At 39.5% G+C, this 27,356-nt stretch overlaps 1 long non-coding RNA gene across 1 annotated transcript in view; it reads right to left on the reverse strand.

Moving 5' to 3' along the window:
- LOC135968981 (uncharacterized) overlaps positions 1 to 27,356 on the reverse strand; it is a 198,181-nt gene that overhangs the window by 55,822 nt on the left and 115,003 nt on the right. Inside the window, exon 2 of the long non-coding RNA XR_010584029.2 lies at positions 690 to 878. This is a non-coding gene — a long non-coding RNA (uncharacterized lncRNA). The remainder of the gene's footprint in view (positions 1 to 689; positions 879 to 27,356) is intronic.

The raw sequence follows: 27,356 nt of genomic DNA on the forward strand, positions 1-27,356 counted from the left end.
GAATTTAAATATTTTATCACCGTCCTTGCATATTTTATGATACATTCGATATTTACATCTGCATTTTAGAAATGGTATTATCAATTATGATAATTAAAAATAAATTTGGCCATAGTAGCCTTTCGCTGGTCGGAATGAGAGCTTTGCTCCTTAGCTGGCGCAGATACATTTTATGAAGCCACATGAAGCCGCATGAGCTTCTTTTCAAGGTCATATTATTTTGGGAAAACTGCAAGTGCATGTTGAAATCTGAATCTTTTTACATTTGAAGAGATAAAACTTACTGATAACTTACTAGCTTGTAACTAATATTTCCACAATCTAAATAAACCATTTACATGCTTTCCCCTTATTTGTGACTGGGAGATGAAGACAAAAACTTAACAAACTCGTTAGGAGACAAAGCTCTAAGATCATCTTCTAGAAAAAGTCAACGTCTCTTCATCTCCCTGGCCTCAGGTTCCTCATGTGTAGATTGGGGCCTCTGTAGCACATGCTTTCAGGAAATATCTGTTTATATACGTTATTTTCGTAGGAGGTTTTCTTTGAAGGAATGTTTACCTAATTCTCAATGATGTCTATTTCAGAAGGGTTCATTTCTGTCCACAGCTCCTCAAACAAATAGATAGACAAAAAGAAAAATAAAAGAGAAACCAAAACCAAAATCAAACAGAAACCATTTCACTGACCAAGATGGCGCCTCAGGTTTCTCCCAGTCGACGTCTCTGCCTCTCAGGAAGTGTTGCAGGAGGGTGAGGAGCCGCAGGTGAGCGAGGTTGCCAGAGACCTCTGCCAAAGCTGGTGCTCACAGCAATCTTGTTAATATAGGATGGCTGTTCTGTGTCCTGAGCATCCCTTTCTCTGCCAGATGGATGGGCCTATTGAACAGGAAAAATGAGGAGCTCAGACAGGCTCATGAGGAATTTTTAAAATGGATGTTGAAACTCTTGGAATGAATGAGGTGGTACATGGAAATGAAGAGGTGAAGGATGGAATTGTAGAATACCATACATGTAAAGGATGATGGAAAAAGCTAGGGTTGGAAACAGAAGGAAAAGACTAAAGAGAATAAAATACAAGTATTTCCACTCTGCCATCCAGACAACTGTAGTGTCCATTTGGTTTTTCTTCACCTTTCTTGAGCCACATCCTCCTGGGTTCTCCCTATTTTTTTTCTGTCACTTTCTTCTCTTTCACTGATAGCAATGACTCATATTTTAGCCTTGCTGTCCTTTGGCAAACACTGCTCATGAATCCTAGCCTTATAGACAGAATCCCTGTTATAAGAGATCACATGCTCTTATAACTCTTTCTCAGATGAAATACACCTTCTAAATCAGTGTTTCTCCATGTGTAAGCTGCAGTCTACCTGGGAGAGCATCACTTGGGATGTTTGTTAATATGCAGAGCTCTGGGCTCCACCTCAGATCTACTAAGTCAGAATTTCTTGGGCCAGTCCCCTCCCTATTTAAAAATGTTCCCCGGATGATTCTCATGGCCCTTGTTTATTGATGCTTTCCAAGCCACGGGCATCATCCTAGGTAATGGGCATTGTTCAAGGTCTCCTTGAAGTTCCTGACTTGGGGATGGGGGAAGGAAGAAAGAAAACAACCATTTATCTGTGTGTGTGAGAATCACAGGTGATATAATTAGATAACAAATAAATTCATTAGAGACTTCAGATTCAGTTCATTAATTGCAAGATAATAATCACTACTGTGTGTGAGCTTCTGAGACTGGGACTTAGATTTCCTTTTCTTTGTTTTCTCAGCATGTGGCTGAGTGCCTGGCACAGCAGGCAATCAACCAGACTGTGTCCAGTAGAGACAAAACCAAAATCTTGCTTTACCATCTCTTACAAATGTGACCTTGAATGCTATCAATGGTGAAAAAACAATTCTTGATAACTACACAAGACACCAAATTACCTGGAATTTCCTGATGATGTTGATGTCAATGGCAATAATTTAATCTAACATTCATTAAATGCTAATAGCCAATTTCAAATTCACTATTTTTTTTTAATTTGGTAACTATTCATTGAGTGCCTACTACGTGCCAGGAAATGTTCTGGGCATTTGGGATAAATTTTTGGAGAAAGCAAATGTACATTTGTAGATTTCTTATTCTATACGATGGTGGAGAAATAAAGCATAAAAATAATAAGTGCATTGTACAGTATAATGTGATAAGTTCTGTAGTAGAAAATTGTTTACAACGAGCAAGGTGAAAGGTGTCAAATCGCAGTAGGAGGTGGGCTGCAGTATTAAATAAGGAGGTAATTATCTTATTTTGTACTCACCAAGTGATGTGGGCATCATCATTATTATTCTAATTTTTAAGAGTAATGGACTGAATTTTACACATATGTGGGTTATGCCATGATCACACTGCTCGTAAAACTTGAAGCCGGATTCAAACCCAAGTAATCTGGGTTTTTATATATTTATAATTTATATATTTATATATTCTGGAATTTATATATTCTCTCCCATTGGTAAATGATGTATATACCATTTATGTTTAGGAAAATATGGTAACCACAGCACTGGGTCAGCTGCAGTGGTCTTCTAAGGGCTCCAGGGCAGGAGTAAGCAATTCCAACTTTCATAATCCCAGGCTTAATTACTCAATGGGCAGCGGGAGCCCTCAGTCACCCACAGAGTTGGCTGTTCAAACAAGACTCATGATTGTAATAAAGAATCAATAATGGAAGGGCCATTGCATATTTTCTCACTTGCTGGATGGGGAGGGACTCACTGAGGTTATCACACAAGAGTAAAAGAGAAGGGAACACAAAGAGGGTCACACATTTATTTTTAGTTTCAATTAATAACTTTTGCTGAGCCATTGAGTCTGAGGAGACTTTTTAAAAACTTGCAGTATAATTATTTTCTAATTGCTAGAAATCAGTAGACATTGGAGTGCAATATTCTTGTATTTTTTTAATTGTAAAATTATTGAACATTGCTTTACACACTCTGACACCTTTGTTATTACCTGAGAGAGAAATAAAATGGTGTTTGGACCATGGGTAGTGTATGTGAAAGGAGACCTCAGAGATGGCCTTGCCCAAATTCCTTATTTTAGAGATAATGAAATTTAGAAGCTATAAGAAGGAAAGTGTCTTACTTGAGACCCCTCAGAGTGTCAAAGAGATATCATATTTTAAAATCATAGATTATTAGCATCGGGAATCATCTTTCTTTTCTTTTCTTTTCTTTTTTTTTTTTTTTTTTTTTGCTGTCATTCTCTAGATAAGGAAAATTAATCCCAATACAAGTTGATTGGTTTTTTCATTGGAGTCTTCCACTCTCTAACACATCTTCTTTACAACCCGCTGATTTTCTTTAATGCAAATATACAGATTTTATTCACTTAAAACACTTCAATGATTCTCTACCATCGTCAGAATAAAGTTTAATTTTGTTAGTATGCACAAAAGGTTCTCCAGTGTTTATCATTTAACCGCGTTTGCAGGTATATCTCTTAATGGTCTCCTATTGTACTGATTCTACCAACATACACACTGTACTCTGCTCAATGCTCTCTCCTCAGTGTGTCTTGGTATTTTCTACTTGCAGGTTTTGTTTTAGGTAGCATATCACCCAAGGTTCTCTTTCTGCCCACTCACATTTTTGGGTAAATATTTTGTTTTTGTTTTCCTGAGCACGCCTCTTTTAGTTACTATGTAAGTCTTAATATTTTGTTTATATTTGTCTTTCTCATCACTGGGAGTCCATTTAGAGCAGGGATTGTGATTTTACCCACCGCTGTATCTTCACCCTTTGGTAGCACCATGCCTTGCACATGGATAGCCTGCTATAAATACTTATTGAAAAAAATAAATGAGTAAAATAGATGAGTAAATAAATAACTTATGGATTGGTAAAGGTTACGGATTTCCAATAAGATTTTTAAAAATATGTTTCAAGAAGAAAACAAAAAAAGTAAAAACAGAATTTTGACTTCTTATTGAAAAGTCTCAAGTAAATCATATCCGTGTAGAATTTCATAATGTAGATTGAAATTATAGATGATTAATTTAAAAATATTTTATGTAGACATTTGTGGTTGTTATCTAAGCCTTAGTTTCTCCCTATGTAAATCTTGGTGCAATAGCAGCCAACCATTCCATATAGCTATGGAAAAAATTACCAAAATTGAGAAAGTTAAATTCTGAATCCTTTATTCATTTCTTTAAGAGGGTAATTGAACTTACACTTAATTTGACAATATGCTCCAGAGAGGGATGAACAAATGAATCAGATAAAAGGATCTTATAGTCCAGAAAGAGAGATAAGAAGCACCATGAATTAGTTTATATCCACAATGACTATACTTGATGTCCAAATTGACATGAAAAGGGCCAGGGGAGTTCAGAAGAGGTAAAAGAGTATTTATATTTGGGTATACTGGAAAAACTTTACAAAAAGGGATCATTTGAGTGAAAACTTGCAGAATTTTGACAGGAATTTTAGAGATATGTGAATAGTAGAAATCCTCAAACTATCTTGGATATTTCTTGAAACAATAATAACATGAACTTTTCTTGGGGCTAGTCTTATTATTTTGCTATTGAAATATTTGGACTTCATGATCTCAGGAATAATAACATTAGTATTATTTAACCTAGGTTTTTAGTCTCCCAGTGATTGTTTTAGAATAAAGAAGGTCACCAGGTGCTAGCAAGGTAAATATGATTTAGGTGGCAAAACCCAAAGAGAAATTACAGTTAATAAAATCATTGAACATCGACTTTATTTATTCAATAAATATTTACTAAAGTCCTACTATGCGGTAGGGTTATGCTATTTGCCAAAGACAGAGAGATAAAAGTGCATCACCTCTGTTCTCAAGAACTTGAAGTCTAATGAGGAGTCAGCCATGAAAACAAACAATAATAAGACCATAGCATAATTATTTTTCTAATAATATGCATGACCATGAGCATCATAGGAGGCTCCCCAGAGAAGGCATTAGTTGAGTTGATGCTTGAAAGATGGGTAGGAGTTTGCCAGATATTCTGAAGCAGAAGTAGTCAGAGACAACATATATTAATAGGCACAGGAACAAGGAGAACATAGTTTGTTGTTAGACTGAGTATTTTTTTAAGTTTCAAATGATCTCTTTTGTTTGCTTGTTGGCAATACCACTTTTTCTTTCCCTTTTTTAGTGATTGTTTTAGTGTTTGTAGTAGTTGTATTTTATCTTACAAAAGTATTCTTCCCTTTACCCTTTCTTGCCTTTGTGTCATTGTCATATATTCTACTTCTATATATTTATAAACCATGTAATAATTTCTTTTAGCTTGCTTTTGGAGGTCAAGTGTCTTAAAAATGATTTTCCAAAAATAAAAAATAACTTTTATTATATACTTATTTGTTAGCCATTACTGGCCTCTTTCATTCCTTGTGTAGATTCCCTTTTCCATCTGGTTTTATATTGCTTCTGTTGGAAACAATTCCTTTAACATTTCATGTAGAGCAGATCCATTGTTGATGGGTTATTTCAGATTTGGTGTATCTAAAAGAGTCTTTGCTTTTTAAATTTTTTTTCTTCATTTTTCAAAGGTACATTCACTGGGTGTAACATTCTTGGTTGATACTCCCTCATATTCACTACCACAAGTAACTTGGCAATGTTGTGCCACTGTCTTCTAGCTTGCACTAAAATACAAAGTTCAGAATAAAGTTGAATTTTGTTTACCATGCACAAAAGCTTCTCCAGTATTTATCCTTTACCCATATTTCTGATCTTTGCCTTATTCTTACCTTTGTTCCTCTGGATGTACACTGTTTTATATTCCTCTCTGGATGTTTTAAGATTTTTATTTTTATTTTTAAGCAATTTGATTGCATTAGTAATGTTTTTCATTTGTGTAATGATGTGCATTGGTGTAATGTTCCTCATAATTATTATTCATTATTTGTTGAGCTTCTTAAATATGTAGTTGGATAATATTTATCAAATTTGAAAAAAATATATTTAGCTATTACATCTTCAAATAGGACCCTTATCACTTTTTAGAAACTCCAATTACATGTATATTACACAACTTACTGTTTTCCCACAGATCTCTTCTTGATGCTGGTGGTGTTTCAGTGTTATTTTCCCCTTTCCATTCTATTTTGGATAGTATTTATTGCTATCTTCAATTTTACTGGTCTCTTCTTCAGTATCTAATCTGCTGTTAATCCCACTTGGCATATTTTTAATCTTAAATATTATTTTTTTCCCAGTAGATGCTCAATTTGGGTCTTCTTTTTATATCTTCCACATATTTTCTTAATATGTTCATACTTTACTTCTTGAGTATATAAAATATTTCAATTCTTTTCGTATATGGTAATTTCTTATTGGAAAAAAGGATACTGTAAAATTTACCTTGTTAAGTTGGATATTTTTGTATTCCCTAAAATATACCAAAACTTTTTTTCTGGGGTGCAGATAATTTAGCTGAAAACAGTTTTATCCTTTCTCAGCTTTTTTCCCCATTGTGTCTCAGCTTTGTGTGGCAGGTTTGAAGCAGCCTTTAGACTAGGGCTAAGTTTACCAAACTATTGAGGCAATACCCTTTCTGTGTTAACTGATGCACTATGTAGTCTCAAAGATTTACTTACTTATGTACTAATTGATTTGCACTCTGGTTCATGGAAACACAAACTATTTCCAGCCCTGTGTGAGCACCAGGGATTGTCTGAATTATTCTTTCAGGTGGTTCTTTCCCCAGGTTTTTACATGTATGTATTGATCAGTACTCAGATGGAGACCTTCTGCATGTCTCCGCATCTCTCTTTTTGTTCAGATGTCTCCTCATTCTATGGCCATCTTCTTTCTCTTTGCTGTGAATTCTAATCATCTTTTCCCCCTACACTAAACTCTCAACTCCATCTTCTCCATTTAGGAAGGCCAAGAGTTCATTTGGGTTCCCACTCTCTTCACTGTGTCCTGGAAACTCCCCCAGACAGTTAGTTCCAAGTAATTGTAGAGCTTGCCTCATTTGCTTTACTTTTTTCATAAATAACTTATTTGAGCTGTCTTTGTCCAATGTCTGAAAACCATTGTTTAATATGTTTTGTTTTGTTGTTTAACTGCTAACAGTATGCTGGAAGCACAAGTTATCTTTGATGTGTTATTGGAATTCATGTAGATCAGGATTCCTTACTAGGAAAATAAAAAGGGTAGAGAAACAAAAGTTAAGTACGGATGGCTGAACAGAAGTCAGATAGCAAGCACCTTTTTATCATGATGATAACTAGGAAGCTTTATGAGTTATGCACAGATTTATAATTAAGGAACATTACCTAGTGATATATTCAAGCCTAGATTGAGTATGGTGAAGACAGAGATAGAAACCAACAAGAGGTTCTGGCAATAGGCCAGATGAGACACTATGAGAACACAGGTTGAAAATCCCAAATTTGAAAATCTGAAATCCAAATTGCTCCCAAATCCAAAAATTAATGAGCACCAACATGATATGTAATGCAAATACTTCAAAATCCAAAATCCCAAACACTTCTGGACCCAAGCATTTCAGATACAAGATACTCATCCTGTATGAGTTTGGACAGTGATGGTGACCACAGAGTTGAGTGGAAAATCTAAGAAATATTTGCATCTCAGAGTTGACAAAACTCAATGTCATAATATATGTGCTTGTGTGAGGGTAGCTATTAAAGTGGAGAGAGATTTTAAGAATCTGTCCAGTTTTAAGCCTTAGATTAACTGATAGATGTAGTGCCAGAGGGCCGAGAGAAAAGGGACTGCAGGATAGGAAACAAATATTGTGGACAGGATGGTCAATTCAATTTGAGCTTGTTGAGCTGAAAAGCCTGTGGATTACTCAAGTATGGCTGATCCATTAAATAGTCAAGTACAGGGATAAGGATAGAGATAATTAAAAACAAAGTATCAGGATTTTTAGTATTAAAGTAGAAATTAATGCTACTCAGCTACATCCTTCACCCTGTGGCTCCCATGAATTATTTCACTACTCATTTTTGGTGGAAGGCATTATTGGCTGTCTATCCAAGAGCTATATCTCTGTCTTCATTCTTTGCTACTGGCAGAAACTCACTTTCATTTGAGAGTCCACTATCTTAAGTCAAGTACTTAAAAGTGCAGAAATCAACTCTTGGCCAAAGTTTGGGTCATGTTTGGTTACACCAGTCATGGAGATGTGTCAGTAATGGGCTTAAGCACAGGAGACAGTCAGACAAAGTCAGGTTCAACTCCCAGTTCTCACTTACAAACTGTGTCACTTTTGGTCAAATTACTTGACCTTACTAAGTGTCAGGTAATTAATTTACATGAGGGGATAATAATAATATTATAACTCACTAGCATACTCAGTATTGTATGATTTCTCAGTTCCACACACACTCTGGATGCTAAAGAGAGGGTGGTGATGCACACTCAGTCATTGCCTTCATGAATTTATTGCCACTCCATGAGTACAATGGAAAAAGTAATGACAATAAAGAAAGATAAATAAATGTGTTGAGCACAGCTATCTATTAGAATTTATATTTATTCCAAAGAATTAAGGATCAAATTAGATAATGTATGCACATCTCTAAATGCACTGCCTGGCACACCATAATTGCTCAATAAATGACCAACACATTGCATTGAGAGTTAGTAAATGGTTGGATGTTTCACTGTTAAAAGACAGGGCATTAGTAAAACTCCATATCTCTGTGGTCATAAAATGTGAGATACTTGGGAATCATGGTGATCAGCATATTTAATTGGAGCATTAAATATAATGTAATACATAATTTAGCTGATCTGGCAATAGAGCTTAGCATTTGGTCATGGAGTTATTTGAATGGCAAATAAGAAATGCTTTAGTATAAGAAAGTTTTGTACACTGCACACACATACATTACATATATATACACACACACATATACATATATATATATATATCTTTTGCCATTTTCCCTTAGCTTGATAACTTTTACAAAGTAGCTTTGATCAATCTCTAACCAGAAGTGTCATCAGTGAATAATGCCATGAAAGTCTTATTAAACATATCCTGCACAAGTATATCCGGAGCAAAGATAAAGTGTCGACAGGATGATGGAGTTTAGCCTGCAAAATTGATTATTTTTACTTCCCAACTCTCTAACCTTTAATTGAAATGGATAGATTTGACGGAGCACCCTTGGCCTTGGCCACAGTGTCTGGCAGAGTCTGAAAACTGACACCCTGACTTCTGAAGGCACTGAGCCAGAGGTTTCCGTAGGTCAATTCTCCCTCCCCACTCCATCCCATAGCAGAGGATGGGATCAATGGGAAACTGGCCAGGTCGCCACTCTGACGCCTTCCATCCTCAGTGCAAGAAAATGGAGCTTACGTTACCCCAACAGCAGGAAACAAAATTAGACTGTAGTGGTCAATAAAATGTTCCACCACCCATCAAAATCACTGTCACTGAGGCTGAGGGAGGGAAATAAAAGTATTCTTGCAGAAAAAAAAAAAAACTCTTGGAATTGTTCTTCCAAGATAATTAACGAATTTTACTTTAGCTAAATTGGAAACTGGGCAGTGGGTGAGTGATCCTAACACAGTGTGTTTAAGGTTGGTGCCACAGTTTTTACAATGATTATCTTTGGAAGCACCAGGAAAATGAGGCAGACTAGCCTGAGGAAATGTGTGGCATGGATTAAAAAATGCAGCAGTTGAAAAGGCCATTAGTTCCATGGAAAGATATGGGACATACCAGGGAACAAAATAGCTAATTGAGCAGGTCCCATTTGCTTGAAAAAGCAACTTAATGATTTCAGAAGCCTTATTAGCGTGCACCTTTCTTATGAGTTTCCTTGGTGCACTTGTTCAGGAATATCAACTTAGCCTGCCTTGAACTTTAAAACAAGCACATGTCGGCAGCAGAGTCACCCCATTTGATACACTTGCATAGTAGACAGAAGAACTGTACTCCTCTTATTACTAAAGCCTTATTAGAAGTTTATTGAGGGGAAATAAGACTTAGAGGAAAATACGAGTGTGTGTGCATACATCTACACACATAGGAATAATTACATTCTGATAAATGTCATTCAGGCTCCATTATCATTCAATTGTATAGTATATTCTTAGCATTATTGGAAAAACAAATCAAACGTGCAAAAAAAGCCCAGTGCTTTGGGATAGATTACTCTTGTCACCTCTTTAGTTAGTCAATTATCTGTTCTTAGAGGGCTTTTAAGATTGTTAAGAGATGAATCCTACCAGTTGCTTTCTTCAACACTTTATGTGCAAATTTTTTAAATCATTTTATTTCCAGTGACAAAAACATGAGAATGTAGTTGCAATATATATCTCCAAATATAGTAGAACAATTAATAAATTATAGGGCATTTAATAGATGAAATGTTAGATAGCCATTGCAATTTTACATATGAAGACCTTCTGATGCTGTGGGGCAATGTTAAGATAAATTCGTATGAAGAACTGCATATATACCAACACACAATACACACCAGATACTTATTTGCATTTTTACATGAAGAGAACTCAAAAGAGCCACATAAAAGTTAACGTTTTCCCAAAAGTATAGTAGTGGTTATTTCCAAGCTGAGGAATTATGAGTATTTTCTTCATACACTTTATTATTTTTAAATGGCTATGCATTGAATTTTAAAATAAAACCAGAGTCATTAAAAAGAAAACTTTTCCAAAGATAAAGAATCCTATAAAGTCTCTTAGTTGTCAAAATCACTGACCTTTTTTCCTAAACCTCAGGAGTTCATTGCTATTATCCCAGTATCCACTGAGAGAGAATCCAGATTCCTCAGAGGGTGAAATAACTTGCTAGGGTACAACAGTGACTTGGTAATGAAGTCAGTTCTGGACTCTACCCAGGAACACTGAAAGCTGCTGTGAATAGTTTGGGGGTCTTCCACTTCTCTCGTTCAACTGGCTGCTTTATGTTTTGTGACTTGTGGCTCAATAGCCATTGTAAATAACTGCTTCCCTCTCCATGAGAGGCTTTTATTGGAAGCATTAAGAACCCTACCGGTATAGCTTACTTCATGACATTTTCCAAAGTCACAAGGAATACGACATGACATTTGACAGGGTTGTGATTTTGCAAACATGTCTATAAAACATTATAAAGTTTCGTACTAAGCTAGACTAATTTGACTGGGACAATTGGTGGTTTGGAAAATTTGTTCCTGCATCACAACTAGGTCCTCCAGTGACTGATTCATGCGTTTATCCTCTGACGAGGCTTTGCCATACCATGCGGGCCACTCTGCTTTAGAAGCCAATTCCTTTCAACTTCTCATTACATTTGAGGAAAGACACTTACTTGTGCCAAGACATACTTTTAATTAAAGGGAAAAACGGGGAGGGATAAATTTCTGCAAATCTAGAAAGCCCTTTAAAAATTTAAGATTTACCCAAACGGATTTACTAGTAATGAGACTCAGTTAACTATAGATGGAGCATTGATGAAATTATATGAACTTATAGCAAGGTGTTTATCAAAATGTGCCCTGATTAGTGTTAAAAAGGTATTACACAAGCAAAAATATGTGGCCAAATGCATTGGGGAACTACGAGGGTAAGCAAAGTTGTACACATTTATTTACTGTAGGATTCGTCAGGATTCTTTTTTTTTTTTTTAACTTTTATGCTCAGGGGTACCTATGAAGGTTTGTTATGTAGGTAAACTCATGTCATGGGGGTGTGATGTACAAATAATTTTGTTACCCAAGTACTAAGCCTAGTACCCAATGGCTATTTTCTTTTTGGATTATTTATTTATTTATTTATTTTTGGTCTTCCAGGAGGAGCCCAGTGCCCTGTAATAGAGGTTGACATCTTTACTGTAAGTTTGGTCTTTTTTCTTCTGGAAGCTCATTCTGTCTTCTGACCCTAGGAGTGAGCACATGACCATGCCTGGTCAATCACAGAGTCCATATAATTTCTTCAGCAGTAATTGGTCCAACGGCCAGGCATATGAATCACATAGGCCAATCAGAGCCTTCCCTGGGATTCTATAGAAATGATGAGAGAAGAAACATTCCCTTTCCTTCAACCCCACCCTCTCCAATCCCTTTTCTTGCTATATTTTTTTCTCCTAACATTTAATATCATCCTGCACACTATGTATGATTTTATTTATTTTGTTTTTTTGTCCATCTTAACATGTCCATCTTAACATGAGGGCAGGTGTTTCTGTCTATTCTGTTCACTCGTGTATTCAGTGTGTGGCAGGTAGTAGGTGCCCAATAAATATTTGTTGCTGAATCTTGACTATATCAAGAAGTATGCATAGAGTGTACTGTTTCTCAATTTATTTAAAAATAAAACACCTTATCTTCAAGGCATTTGGAGATATTAGTTCTTTGTGAAAATCTTTGTGAAACACTGTATTTATGAGTCCCAATTAAGTGTCTGAGTAAATATGGGTACTTTACAAATGAGTAAAATAAGACATTCAGAGGTTAATAATTGACCTGAAAGTCCATACTGCACTTGAAGTTTTTTGCATTTGAGCTTTCAGTTCTTCCACATTGATTATGCCACCACACAGAGAATGCACACTACATGCCAGACTCAGTGATGGGTCTGTCTTCTCTGGCACACTGTCTAACTAAAACATCAATGTGCCCAGAGGGGTCAGTATAGAACCCCCCATTTTGTCCACAAAACTGAGGATATGAGTTCTCCAAGGTTGCACTGCCACATGCCCAGGCTGTTCCCCAGTTCGCATTTCTAATGCAGAGTAAACGCTGCCTCCAACATTCATGCCACCTCTTTGGAAAGATCTGAATTTTCCCCCAAAGTTATAAAAATTATATAACTAATAAACCGAAAACATGTCCTGAAAGTCTGTGTCAAGCAGATGTTACAGGCTGCACTTTCAACACCCATTCAACCAATATTTCTTGAGAACTTTCTAGGTGTCAGGTAATAAGTTAGGCACAGGGGCTGCAAAACAGGCATGGTGTCTTTAATGCAAAGTATAAACTCCAGCAGAGGAGACAAAGAAAAAAACACTAAATAAATACAATATACACTTTGATGATTGTGATGTTATAAAGAGAAAAACACAATAGAAGATTTCTAAGGACCTCAGTTTCCGATGGGCGTCTCTGAGTAGTTTTGCTGTTCTGCTCATCAAAGATAGGTAGATGCACGAATGCAACGCTCAAAAAGAGAAAGAAACTTCAACCACGCTACCCCAGCCCTTTAGCCTTTGGGAAACTGAAAATATGATTGATTCTATAGTTGATTTTTTTTCCTTTTTTCATGAAATAACTTGGCAGCATCAAGGAGCCCTCTGAAAGGACAGGGCCTTACCACCAAACAGATTTGCTGCTGAACTGAACCTCAGATTTCGATGGGAAGTGCTGTGTTGGAGGTGCATGCCAAGTGCTTTCTGCATGTAATAGCACTGTTCTTCATTATCCATTATTTATCAGCCTGGGGAGACTGGAGGAGAGAGAGCAAGACCCCTTAGCTTAATGTGAAGTCTTTATCTTTCAGTTTTTTGAGCTCAAATATGCCAACAGAAGCTGTTGAATTGCTGTCAGTGAGCACACACATCAATGGCCTGCCAGCTCGCAGCCTGAAATGCTCAGGGCCTCAGAGATGAAGCCACAGGAAATTCAATCAGGTTCTTAGGGGAGTTGACGTTGGCAGAGATTTTAATTGTAGAACCATGGGAACAGGTGAGTGGTGGGCTTTAGGACAAACATTCTTCCTCTGAAGTATTCTAGTCCTTTATTCACAAAACAGAGGTTCTCAACTTTGGCTGCACATTGGTGTCACCTGGAGAGCTAACAAACAAACAATCAAAAAATCTGATGTCTGAGTTTCACTCCTAGAGAATATGCTTTGTTTGATCTGGGATCGGGAGTTTTCAAAGCCACCCAGGTGATCCCAATGTGCCGTCAGTGCTAAGAACCACCTCTAAAGATGTAGGCATTAGAGTGAGGGGCAACTTTGATGTGTGGTCACCTTGCCTTTCCAGCCTCCACCAAAGATGAATCAATCAATAGATTTTATTTCACGTGTTCTCATTCCACCATTTTGATAATTTAGTCTCCCTGGTCAATTTACCAATGTTTAAATCACAGAAATGATAAGGTTTCCAGTTGTTTACTTAACACGTGGGCTTTCTTAGTTGTCTGTTCTAAGGGGGAAGGATGCTACACCAGTGTAAGAAGGAAGTCATGTAGCAATTGTGTGTCTAACCTGGGTGTTCTCCAGAAGGGTAGAAGAGATGGGAGCCTGGGGGAAATGGGAAGAACAGAAGGATATTAATCCACGATGAATGAGAAGAAACCATCCATGCAGTCGTTCACAAAATTTTTCAACAGGATTGGTTTTTCAACTGTATACCCTATAAATTTGATGTTGAAATACTTTTCTCACAGCACAAATGCATTTTCCCACCAAATTATTTAAGTATGGGCCTTTCTGTCTGCTATGTAGAGTTTCTTTGCAGAAGGATATCATCACTGATACAATTCCAACCCAAAGCAAAGCACCTCAACTTTGAGTGTGTTCTCTCACAGGAATTTGCCTGAGTGATGACTTCTGCCAAGCTTTTCAAAACATGGAAAGTGCAGGATAGACACATAGGCATATTCAGAGACCCCTAGGCCCCCAGAAAGAAAGAAGATAGCCAACAGATATTAATCACCTATCACGGGCCAGGCACTTTGTTAAAAGACAGGTAACACCATCCTCATTTCATGGGTCAGGAAATTTGGCCTCTGAGAGATCAAGTTATTGGCTCACCAGTCCCAAGGCAGTGAATGGAGCAGGGATTCAAATTGAGTTCTCTATCTTTCTGTGCTGTTTCTTCTCCTCCATGCTAACCCCTGTGGGAACTTCTGAATTTAGACTTTCATCAGCAAGAGAGACTGCTCCTTGGCCCCTAAGGAAGCCACTGTTATTAGGTCTCTCAGATTTCCTCCATCTATCTCTGAGAATGATAGCCTGAGATTATAGGCCCAATTAGGAAGCTTTTCTTGCTTCAGCTCTGAATGCTTTCGAGTGTGTTGGTCAGGGGAGGAGGTCTGGTTTCGGATTGTCTAGGATGTAATATGGCTCCCTAATTCACCACTTGTGCTGCCCCTGACCACTCACTCACCCCTCTGAGCCTCAGTTTCTATCATCTGTGAAGTAGAACAATAATAGTACCTATTAAATAAGGTTGTCATGAGGATTAAGAGATAATCAAGTGGAACACTCAGCACAGCACGTAGTAAATGACCAGTAGATGTAACCGCACCCTTATCACAATCCCCCTCCACCAGGGCCTGGGTCTCCACTTTTCCTCATACTGGCAGGCAGAGAAACCAATCACTGGCCCCTCTGAGCTTCCCTTGATTTGAGGACTTAGCCTGAGCAGTGCACTGCCTCCATCACTGCTGTTTCAAGCTCCTGCCCTCCTTCTGCATATTGATCCCATCACCTTGCCTCCTCGGCCTCCATTCATATGGAGGTAATGCAATTGCTTATTTCAGAATGAGAGCGAAGCAAACTGATTCCTCCACTTTGAAGAATAGCTGAAAACCCCTCAATTTTATGCGATGTTAATCAGGCCTGAAAGAAGCGACAGAAAGCCAATAGCCAGGCTTGGAAATCTGCTAGAAAAACACACAGGAAGGCTCATTGGTTTCCTGTGCATAAGTGAGAGTCAAGAGGTTTCTGGAGAGCTTCAGAAACTGTGGCTTTGATGTCTGCCCAACCTGGAGCTGGGTAGAAGGGGATGAGGTCCCAGCTCAGACCCCCACTGTCTCTGTCTTATTGTTGAAGAGGACAACTGGCTTAGCTCAGAGGTGACTGAAGCCCATGCTCTGTCCCTTGGAATGACTTTTCTAGAACCTATGCCTAGATACATCGACATGCCCTGGGCTTGAACACACAGGTCCAACTTGTGTCTGAGCATAGTGATGCTTCAAAGAATGCCACAGATGTTAAATTCTAATTAAGACACCAAATACTCAAATCAAGGTCACAATGTCTACTCTTTCGATGACAGGTTCTATATAACAGCAGTATCTGCACTGATCATTCCATGTGTAAAATACATCACTGTATACTGTCTCATAAATGGAAATAGCAGTGATGAGAGGGAGATGTCCTTACTTAGATAAATATGCCCCAGTTATTTTTATTTGATGTGATTTATAAAATAAGAGTAGTAATTTCTATTTCACAGAAGTATTGCAATGATTAAATGGGGACTTTTCTTTTAATATGTAGTAGCTATTAAATTATATGTCCAATAGAATCTGAACTCAAGGAAACCAACCTTCATGAAAATCTCATTCCAGTAGTGGCAAGACTCCATCTTGAAGGCAAACTTTCAGACATCTGCTTACCTTAGTCAATGACTGAAACCCTTGTTAGGATTTTACGGGGCCAATTTATGTGTTATTCCTACAAGGCAGCAGGGGCAGGAGGGAAAGAGATGCCTGACAGAGAGGTCTTGGAAAGAAAAGTCTCAGGTGTCAGCATGTCCAGGTTTGAATCACGTTGCATTTGGCACAAACTGTGTGACCTTGAACAATTCACTTTTTTTCTGAGCCTCAGTTTCCAAATATATAAAGTTTCATAGTAATATTTGCCTTGCAAGATTTTTGGAAGGTTTAGGTGCAACAATGTGTGTAAAGATACTCTCAATACTGGGCACACGTAGAACAACAGTGTGCCCAACTGGAGAGTTCAGTGAAACGATGGGAAATGTTAGGTGGAGCAGAAGGGAAGCGTACACATGTGACCTCTCCTCAAGGAGAGAAGAGAAAGACATAGCCCAAAGTCATGCCACTCAGTATGCCCAAGTCTAGATCTTCATCAGCTGCACAGATGGAGCCCCACTGCCAACTAGAGTGGACATCAAAGGGGAGGCAGGCTGCTCCCTAGTTAACCCAGACCACACAGCTGCAAGATCCATGGTGATCTGACCCCTAGAGAAAAATGCAGTCTTAGTACTCCAGGAAGAATTCTGAACCTCAGTTTCACTGTCTGGAAGGTAAGGGCAATCTCCATCCTTCTTGCAAGGGTTGAAAGAGATAACCCATGTAGATTGGACCAGGCTGACCTCAGTACTAGTCTAGCACATAGTCCATAAAAATATATTTTTAACCTACTTTGGATACGTCCTGTCCTTACTGGAGGTAGGCATAAAACAGGCTCTTCTTAGTGTCAGCTAAGGCTTAAGCTCCAGCTCTGTTTCCTACTAGCCATATAGCCTTGAGTGAGTCATTATATTTCCATAAGACTCCGATTTCTCATTTCTAAAATGGGATTAACAAAAACAACAACCATATATATATATATATAAACATGGGGATGTTGGGAGCCTTAGGAAATACCCCAAATTATTTAGCACACTAAATATAAGGATTTATAATGCTACAGATCTTTAAAATACCATATTACATCTAATATAAATATGACTAATATGTTATTTTAGGTATAATGCATAAGGAATTCAGTAGTTCTTAGTTTTGTTTCTGACAGTTTGAAACAAGAGGCTTTGAAGTTGTCCTTCATTAACCAGACAGTATGCTTACTCAGACAATTCCAGCCCCAATAACCAAAATGTAGAAGCAGGGGGGATCTCTTGACACACTCAGAAAAGGAGATAAAGACAGATACCTGGAGCCCATCAGAAGTCAAAGAGAATTGGGTTAAAACTTGGAGGGCAGTTGCTGTGTCTATTAAACTCCTGGAATCAAATAATGATAGCCTATTGAGGATGAAAGCCAAAGGAATTTTCCATGATTCTAGTACCAGATGGGATTTGGACACACACCTATTTTATTATGTCTAGTACCACAAAAGTAAAATGGGAGCATAGATGCCACATTCTCAAGGATCGTTAGGTCCTCTGTCACCTGGCTACAGGGCTTGGCATGTAGCAAGCTCCTGGGCCACAGGAAATCCTTCAGCATTTTCAGAGAGTTCAAGGCTCCTCTGAGCTCACCGAGGGGGAGAAGGCTTTGTGAGCATCTATAGAGCCACAGCAGAGTCTTAACTCTTATCTATCTCTAGGGTAAACATATTTAATTGGCCCTGTTTCACCTCCACACAGACAAGAATCAGTCCTCTCTGTGCACTTTTGATTGAGATTCAAAATACTTTTTCCTGTTTCAAAGAATCATAGATATTGAAAGATAGTCTGCCTTTAACTTCTTGATTTACAGAGAATAACATTTTTCCAAAGCTTCCTAGTGACCCAAGCCATTGGCAGAAATACCTCATTTGTTCCTGATATGGACCCTACGTGACAAATATTATCAAGCAAGAAGGTGAGGATAGAGTTTCAATATTGGAGACAAACTCATGTTTGTCCAAATCCTGGTGCTTCCACTTTCAAGGTGGATTAATTCATCTTTCATGCCTTAGTTTCCCCATCACTACCCTAGGCACTGGGTATATAATGGAGCATGAAATGGACATGGCTTCTTCTAGCACGAAGCTTAAAGTCTAGCCAGGACAGATGAGCCATAAATAAGTAAACAAATATATAAATCTAGAGTTATAAATTGGAGAAGTACTCAAACCATAATAAGCAGATTGCTATGATTCAGATTAAGGGAGAAGACAATCTGCTCTGTTAAGATCTCCCTACATGAGACGCAATATTGAAACTGAGACTTGAAGAGGGAAACAGAGTCTGCTAGGGAAATGCTGGAGGATGCTCGCTGGCCTGCCAGTCTGGGGGTGGAGAATGACCCTACATAGGATACATATGCCAGTCCCTAGCGCCCCTCCTGACACAAAGGTCTGCTCAATAATCTGAATAATAATAATTGAATCTGAAATTTATTTTCCAATCAATCAAGCGTAGACTCGGAATCGACTATGAGAATTACCCAGGCTTAATAATTCATGGAGGAGGAGGAGAAAAGTTTCCCACCCACTCCTTCTAAAGTCAAATCCCACTGACATCACCACCAGTGTCAGTTGCCCGGGAAAGTGTCACACCGATTGACAAATGTGGAGTTGCAAAGCAAAGGAGATGGGGAGACTGGACCCCACCTGGGTTATCCTGACACCCGGGCTGCAGTTCTCCAAGTGCCCTCTCCCAGGGATTGCAATTCCTCATGGCAACTCACCTTCTTGGAGCAGATCCTCCGCATCACCGTCCGCCCTCCCACCTTTTTAAAATAAAGTCTTCTTTTTCTTTCTACTTTTTGTCTATTTCAACCTGAATTTAAGTTGACGAAGTCTAGGCTGTCCTAAAGCCCTCTGAGCTGGGTTTCATTCAGGGCCTGTGGAGTGGGGCCTGGGAGAAGAAACTGTTCCAGTGTAGAATCAGAGACCCTTCGGGATGCTGGGCCTGGGGTCTTGGAAATCTGGTGGTGGTGTCGGGGGTGGCTATGGTGTAGATGTCTGGGTGCTGAGCGCAATGCTGACTCAACCAGAAAGAAGTTGCTGCTAGAATGAATTATGTGTCTGTGATTTTGCAGAGGCGCCATAAACCAAACAACACCCAATGGTGTTATGGAGTCCCTTTAAATTTATAGCCTGCTCCCTGTGGAGTGCTCTACCAGATTAGGATGCAGGAAGGGAGAGAGAGTGAGTGTCTGGGTTTTGAGAGCAGAGAGACAACGAGACACAGCAGAATTGTGAGAAACATGAGGAACCAGAGAGAGAGGAGGTGCCGTGACAAAAAGAAAAATTACAGTGAGCGAGGGAAAGAGTGGGATAGAGGAAAAGATTGAAAAATAGAAATAAGTCTGAAACACAGACAAAAATAGCCAGACAAAATGACAAAGTCAGAGAAAGTGAGTAAGACGTTAAAGGAGAGACAGACAGAGAAAGAAAACAGAAAAATGGAAAAGCATTCCTAAAAAAATTCAGTTAAAGAAAAAGAGAAAAACTGAGAGTCAGAAGGGAAGGGTAGAGAAAAGAGGCAGAGAAAAGCAAAGAGGAAAGAGAACAGGAGGAAAAAAAAAGAAAGGAAAAAACTACACCCTAGAGAGAGATGGAGAAACAGAGTCAGCAACAGAGAAACACAATTACAGAGCTACAAAAATAGAGACTGAGGTACAGATGGGAAGGCTGAGCAAGCATCAGTGAAACAAAGGCACCCAGACAGACACAGGAAACTGCAAGGAGGAACAGGCAGTTACAGGGGGAGAGACACACTGAGAGACACCGGAGACAGACAGACCCCAGAAGACCCCACAGCAACTGCAGAAACCAGTGCTGACAACGTGTTTTTGGGGTGTGCAGCTGCTGAGACCCTGAGTTGGTCCCGGCTTCTGCTCTGGCTGGGAATGGCCCGTGTGGGTTTGCAATAACAGGATTCCTTTAATGAAAAAACTCCAACTCATAAATGGTGTCTACTAAAAGGGCCTCTTTTGCTTTCTTGGAAATGGAAGTGGGAGTTACTTGATATTGCTTTTCTGAGAAACAGGTATATGTGTCAAAAAATGGCCCTTTCCAGCATCTAAAAGAAAACCCCAGCCATTTTCTACCTCAGATGATTCTTTTTTTCTTTTTATGATTACAACTCGCTACTCTGAGTGGACGTGTTTTGAATGTCTGTAGCAATTCTTTTCCCATTAGATTTTTGGATAACACTTCCCGCAAGGGAAATGCAATTTTTTGGCCTGTGAATTGTTTATGTCCTCATCAAAATGTGTCTTTAACAACACCCTAGGAGGTGATTTTCAAAAGAACTTTCCAGTGTGGAGATTTTTAAAAATCCCCTCTTCTGTCTCTCCAGTTATCAGTCAAAAAAATAAAAATAAAAAACAATCCCCTCCTAAACTCTCTGCAGTCCCTAGAAGGGGAAAATAACACTGACTTGGGATAAGTTAGCTCACGAATTTTGTGTTTTCTTTAATACATACAATACATATTTACCGCTTATTAAATTTTAGTCCTGTGCCAGGCGCTTTGCAGAAAGTATCAAATTTAATCTTTCCTGCAATATTGGCAGAGGTATTATTCTCCCTATTTCACAGATAAGGAGACAGAGGTTCAAAAAGGATAAGTAACTAGCTGGAGGCCATGATATTAATAATGACATCTCTAACATATGCAATAGTAATATGGCACGCATGTATGCAATACTGCGATATTAGATACCATTGCAATATATGCAATATATTGCATCTCTAATATATGCAGTATTATTACTATTGCATATCATTATTATCTATTGCATATATTAGAGACATCATTATGATTAGCCCCATGGCCTCCAGCTAGTTACTTATCCATTTTGAACCTCAGTCTCCTTTCGACCCAAAAGACTTCTTGTCAGCACTGGTTTCTGCAGTGACTGTGGGGTCATCCGGTGTCTCTCAGTGTGTATTTCTCTCCCTGTAGCTGCCTGTTCCTCCTTGAAGCTTCCTGTGTCTCTTTATCTGGGTACCTTTCCTTCTTTGTCTCTTGTCTGTACCTCAGTCTCAGTGTTGTGACTCTGTAATTGTGTTTCTCCGTTACTAACTCTGTTTTTCTGTCCCTCTCTGAGGTGTAGCCTTTTTTCTTTCTTTATTCTATGTCGTCTCATGGGCATCTCATAATCTTTTGTGATGAGCATTAGGATACCCATTTCATAGATGAAAGCTCTGAGACTCAGATAATCGATGTAAACAGCCCAAGACCATGTAACAAATAAATGGCAGATCAAAAACTCACACCATGGCTTTGTAATTCCAAAGTCTGTGTTCTCAGTCGAAATGGTTGTTGTCTCTCATTGCTTTTACCAGAAATCACAAACATCTCTCAACGATTTGAGCTCAAGGAAGGCAAGGGAGTATTTTCGTGACCAGTATGTTTCCCCCAAGGAATGTAAGCTCCATAAGAGCAGGTAACTGTGTCCCCAGCACCAGTAACAACGTTGGCATTTGTAGAGGCTCGATACATAGGTGCTGAATAAATGAATCTCTGATCCCAAAACCTGTTGTCTTTCTTGGCACATGATTGGTGCTCCCTTGTCTGATAGCCTGCCATCCTTCAGCAGAACCACACTGCTCTGAAGCTCAGTGGTCCTCAGTGTGCTGACTCGTATAATATTTTTGCTGCTCAAAGAAAACAATTTCAAAGTCCAGCACATTTGCCCTAGGGATGCAAATCAAATGCCTTTACCGAACAAGGGCCAAAAACAGGGGCTTTTATTAAAACCCTCACTTGGAAAACTCAGGATTTGAAAAAAAAAAAAAAAAAGGCCGTTGCTTGGTCATCTATTCCTTTGGCCTGCTCAGACTTCGGCCTCATTTTTAACTTTCAAATTGTAAGACAGGACTTTGGTTCACGTTCACCACTACACGAAGGAGGCAGCGACACAGTTAGTTATTGCTTTCATTAGCAGGCTGCTCTGATCAGGCTCGATTCACACCCTGACCTTGTTCTGACTTTAATTTGCAGGGTAAAAGCAAATCTAATTTAATTACATGGGGGCTTTTGCAAGCTGGCACCTAAGAACTTTATGGTGAATTTTGGTTCATATTAAATAAGAAACACGAGTCTATAAGACCCTAGGAAAAAGATAGGGTGAAGAAGTAAACTCCTTGAGCCACAAGTGTTTTCTCCTTAGTGTCTAATGATGAGAGCAATCTATGCTGTTGCTGGATGCCAGATTCTAATTGATCTCTATTTATAATAAAATATAAACTCAGTTAGGGATAGAATTATTGATTAATATTTCCACAAAATAATGGATCTTGGATATATGCCCTTCTAAATAAGAGGCCCCTATAGACATGTCATTTTTACTTCCTCCTCCAGCTGTTTTTCCCGTGTTGGTTAATGGTGAATCAGCCGATGGCTTGATCCAACCAGCAACCTTGGAGTCATTCTTGACTTTTCCGTTTCTCATGCATTTCCCAATGCAGAAGGCCATGAACTGTATCCATTTCCCACTTGAGTTTCCTTGGATGCCATTTATTTCTCCCCTTTGTTACCACCTTAGCCCTATCCTGTCTCTCGGGGAAAACTGACATAGCCTCCTACCTGGGCATCTCCTGTATTACTCTCTAATAAAGATCCACAGAGAACAGGGTTCTTCCAACAAACCAGACATCTTGATAGTATGATGGGAACAATGGTAACTACCAGTTAGTTACCATAGGAAGCATTTACCCTATGCCAGGCCATTCATTCAGTGCACTGCATGTATTACCTCATTAAGTAGTCACTTGGTTTTACAGATGAGAAAACTAAAACCACCGAGAGGTTGTATAAATGCCCTAACATCAATAAACTGGTACGCAGTAGTAGCAAGATTCAGCCTGGTCAGGCATCCTGTACCCTTGGCCACTCTCCTGTTCTGCCTCATCAAGCCCTTAAGTTAAATCAGCCTTGTCTAGAAGCCCAGCTCCAAAATGAACTGACCCTATCACCCAATGTAAGCAATTTTAGATTCTGAGCCTCAGTTTTCTCATTCATAAAATGAGCATTATAATATTTGCTTTGGGAATTATTTGCTAGGATTAAATAAGCTAATGGCTATAAAATCCATAGCAGTGGGTCATGCATGTGCATAAGAAAACAAACAAAAAAATGGAAATTCTTTTCTTCTCCCCTAAACAAAAGATTTGAATGCAGCTTCCTCAGAAGAGGAAAGATCATTTCTTGGCATATGTATGTATTACATATTCTCACCTACGTACAGGAAGGTTCTAGGGTGGAATACTGTATTCGTCAAAGGAAATTGGGATTCAAAACAACATTGCTTGACTTTTCGCTCTCCCCCAAACCCCCCCGAACCCCTTCACAAAATATGGCCTTTCTACATTAAAAAGAAAAATCTCCAACAAAAGCAATCTATGAAAAAATATCTCTTTCTATCATCTTTCTGATCATTGCATTTATCCTAATGCCTTTGCTCAAATTTTTCTGCCTACTGCCTACAATGCAAAGTAACCAACCTTCTTTGTTCTAACACCACATCTAGATGTTGGGGTTTCTTATGGGCAATTTGAGGTTGGCAAATGATGATGGAATGTTCAATCACACACTGAACTGCCCTCCTGGAGTGAAATACACCACACAACGCTTAACTGTTTCCTTGCTGGTGTTTACTGGGGAAGCATTATTATCTCAGGTATGGAACAAGCAACAGAAGGCAGGCTGCAAAGACTAAGGTTTCCTGCTGCCTCAGGGAGCAGTGGGATCAGTTTACCTTTCGAAGGATTGTTTTGTGCATCAATTAACAGGGTCATCATAAACCCCTTCAACACAGAGCAATCAGCCAGCTGTTGTAGTGGAAAGAAAGGTGAGTATAATACAGAGTCCTGGCTCACCTGGACTAGGCCCAGCTCTCCCTTCAGAATATTGGAATCAAGTGTTGGGGGAAAAATGGAGGGAGGTTCAGATATGCACCCCGTTGCCTTGCAGCATCCTTGGCATGGGAGTATAATTGCAGGCACCCTGAATACCACCAGCAGCCAAGAGGCTTTGAACCTTTAACTGTGACCTTTCTGGCCTTGTATCTGTTTCCCCCAAATCTCCCATCTGTTCACTAGTGAACCCCTCACTCTGTTACTCATCCCTGAAGATGACCTGCAGGGGTACCTTTGAAGTTGAAAGGGCTCTTTTAACATTTGCCGTATGCATGTGTTCACTTGTTATTCATTTGTTCGTTGATTCATTTATTTACAGCAAAGTTTTACTCCTGCAGTGTGTTTTCATACGGGGGAAGGGCCATCAACAGGGCAGAACCCGTTAGAGCTCCTAATGTTGAAGATCACCTGTGAACAGTCAGATAGCAACAAAGGGGACACAACTTTTTAATCATCTCAGGTCCTCTTAAGAATGAGTCATCAGGTCAGCCCCACCATTCCCCAAGAGGTTGATGGGCCCAGGAAAGAGTGGGGAACCAGGACTCCTGTATGTGATGAACACTGTCCTTGGTGCTAGAGACACAATGATGAGTCCATCAGTACCCCTTCTTCAAAGAGTTCAATCCAACACACACTACTCAGAGCTGTCTGTAGGGAGGAAAAAGAGACTAGAACCTTGAGGACACTGACCACATTTACCTTCCCATATCAAATCAACATTTGAACATGAAACGACAGCAAAGGACATCCCAGAATTTGAGAAATGAGGTCATGGGAAGTAGCAAAGACAGCATGAAGGAATTGAGTAGGGGTCAAGCAGGATGCTTCAGTCCAGAGCAATTGGTTATTCTCCTTGAGATGAGGAAGACAAGGCAGCCAAGGGTAGGGAAATCTTGGAAAATCAGGATGGGTGAGAAAACATGAACACAGAACACAAGGAAACCCCTTGAAATGGGAAAAAGGAAGTCAGAAAAGGACCTGATGGAGGAAAATAAGGTTCCAAACAGGAGTTCGTTCTCTGCGAATACATATGACCTTGTCTTCATCTGAATCTGAATAAAGTGGAGAGGAAGTAAGTGAACTCCTCCGTTGCTTTATTTAGAGTTGGATTGGGTTTAATGTCTGAAGGAGTAGAGAGGAGAGTAATCACCATTACTGTTCAACCTTATTCATAGTGGCCTGTGATGCATGGTTTTCTCAGGCTTTACCAGGTCATTCTGCCGTGCAGGAGGCTCCAGTGCAGGGCCTGTAGCAAGTGGCAAGGCAGGTAATAGTGCCATAATTTCAGACAATTGGGAATCAGACCCCAGAGAGAAATTTGGCTTTGATATTCAGGTCCAGATACCTAGGCTGTCAGTAAGAGAGTAAGATTTAGTAGAGGTCTAAATAGAAATACAAATGCTAAAGAGGAAAACTGAGGCAGAAGGCCAGACATGGTGTCAGCTCTGAGGAGGAAGGGGAAGAACGAGAGTGGATTTGATGCTCAGAGTTTTCCCAGAGCCTTGGAAGGCTGGGGCCTATGGCAATAAGACACCTACTCTTGTGGCTGTGACAGACAAAATGTCTGGTCAGGATTATCTCAGGAGGAGAGCAGAATTGAGGCTTCAGGTCAACATCATCAGTAGTGGCAGCTGAGGGGATTTAGCATGGGCATAGTAGGGGGGCAGAACAGCCTAAGAGACTAAAATCATAACTCCCTGGCATTCCAACATTGCAATAAATGAAAGACTTGAGGACGGCAAGAGAGACGACTGTGGAAGAAAGAATAAATACAGGCTTTGAAGTCCATCAGTCCTGGATTTTATTTCTATCTCTGATAAGGATGATGATGATGGTTATGACAATGATGGTAGTGATACTGATGATGATGATGTTGATGAGTACATTGAGAGTAAGTGAGATAATGAATAACACATTGTTTGAGCATGGTAAGCAATCAACCTAGGTCAGTTCTTATTGCTAAGAAGACATGGAATTTTCCCTGGATCAACCACATTCCTATCTCTTCACATGACAGCTGTTGCCTGACACTTTGGTTCTAAGTCCCTACTTCCGCCAGAATAACTACCACCGCCACCAGCACAATAACAGTAATTAAGAAAAAGAAACTAACATGTGTAGGGGAATTGTTACACGCACATCATTCCAAGTGTTTTAAACAATATTGTCACTTTAAATTCTCAAAAACAATTCTATGTGGTTGGTACCATTATTACTATCTCCGTATCACAGGTTTGGAAATGTAAAGGTGCAGAGAATCACATTCACTTGTCCAAAGCCACAAATCCAGCTCCTCACAATGTTTGAGGCTTTGTTTCAGAAAGTTTTGTCCTCTAGTCCTTCATCACATTATTTGAAGCCCTGACCAGCCCCTTTGTGTGGCCCAGCGAGCTACAGGACCCACTTTGATGGCTCTGCTCTCAGAACAGGGTGGGGAGCACTGGTGGGGAATGTGGCATAAATCTCCACCTCATAACCCGAGAGGCTCCACTCCAAGGCCATAACTCCACATCCATCAGGCTGAGGCCTGGGAGTGTTATTAGAGAAAGCACTGGGGATAATTCCTTCCAGGAAAGGGCTTTTTGCTCCGTGATTCATTAAAGACTCCCCCTCTCCAAGCTGCCTCTTGCTGAGGAGCCAGCGGCTCATTTTCACAGCAGTGAGAGAACATTTCTTTGTCCTCCGACAACAGGGGTTCCAGTGAAGACTTTTGATTTCCATTTCTCCCTGTAAGAGGAAGGCCCAGAAGCAAAATTCTCATTAAATATTTATTGCCTCCTCCCCACCCCTTTCTCAGTGTGTCAGGCCCCAACAAACCTCCTTAATCACAGGGCAATCAAGCCCTGAAGAGCTGGGCTCGCTGGCTCAGGAGAGGTGCTGGGCACCCAGCAGAGAGGGGTGGAAGCCTTGGTTTCCTCTAGAGTGGGATGGAATTGCACAGTAGCCACGTGGCCATGAATGGGACTTGGAATTGAGCAAATAACAAATGTTGGAGAACAAATTTACTCTCCTATAGCTATCACTCACCAACACCATGTTAATGCACACACCATGTCTTCCTGCCCT

The sequence above is a fragment of the Macaca fascicularis genome, chromosome 20 (assembly GCF_037993035.2).
Source record: "Macaca fascicularis isolate 582-1 chromosome 20, T2T-MFA8v1.1".
Taxonomy (NCBI): Eukaryota; Metazoa; Chordata; class Mammalia; order Primates; family Cercopithecidae; genus Macaca; species Macaca fascicularis.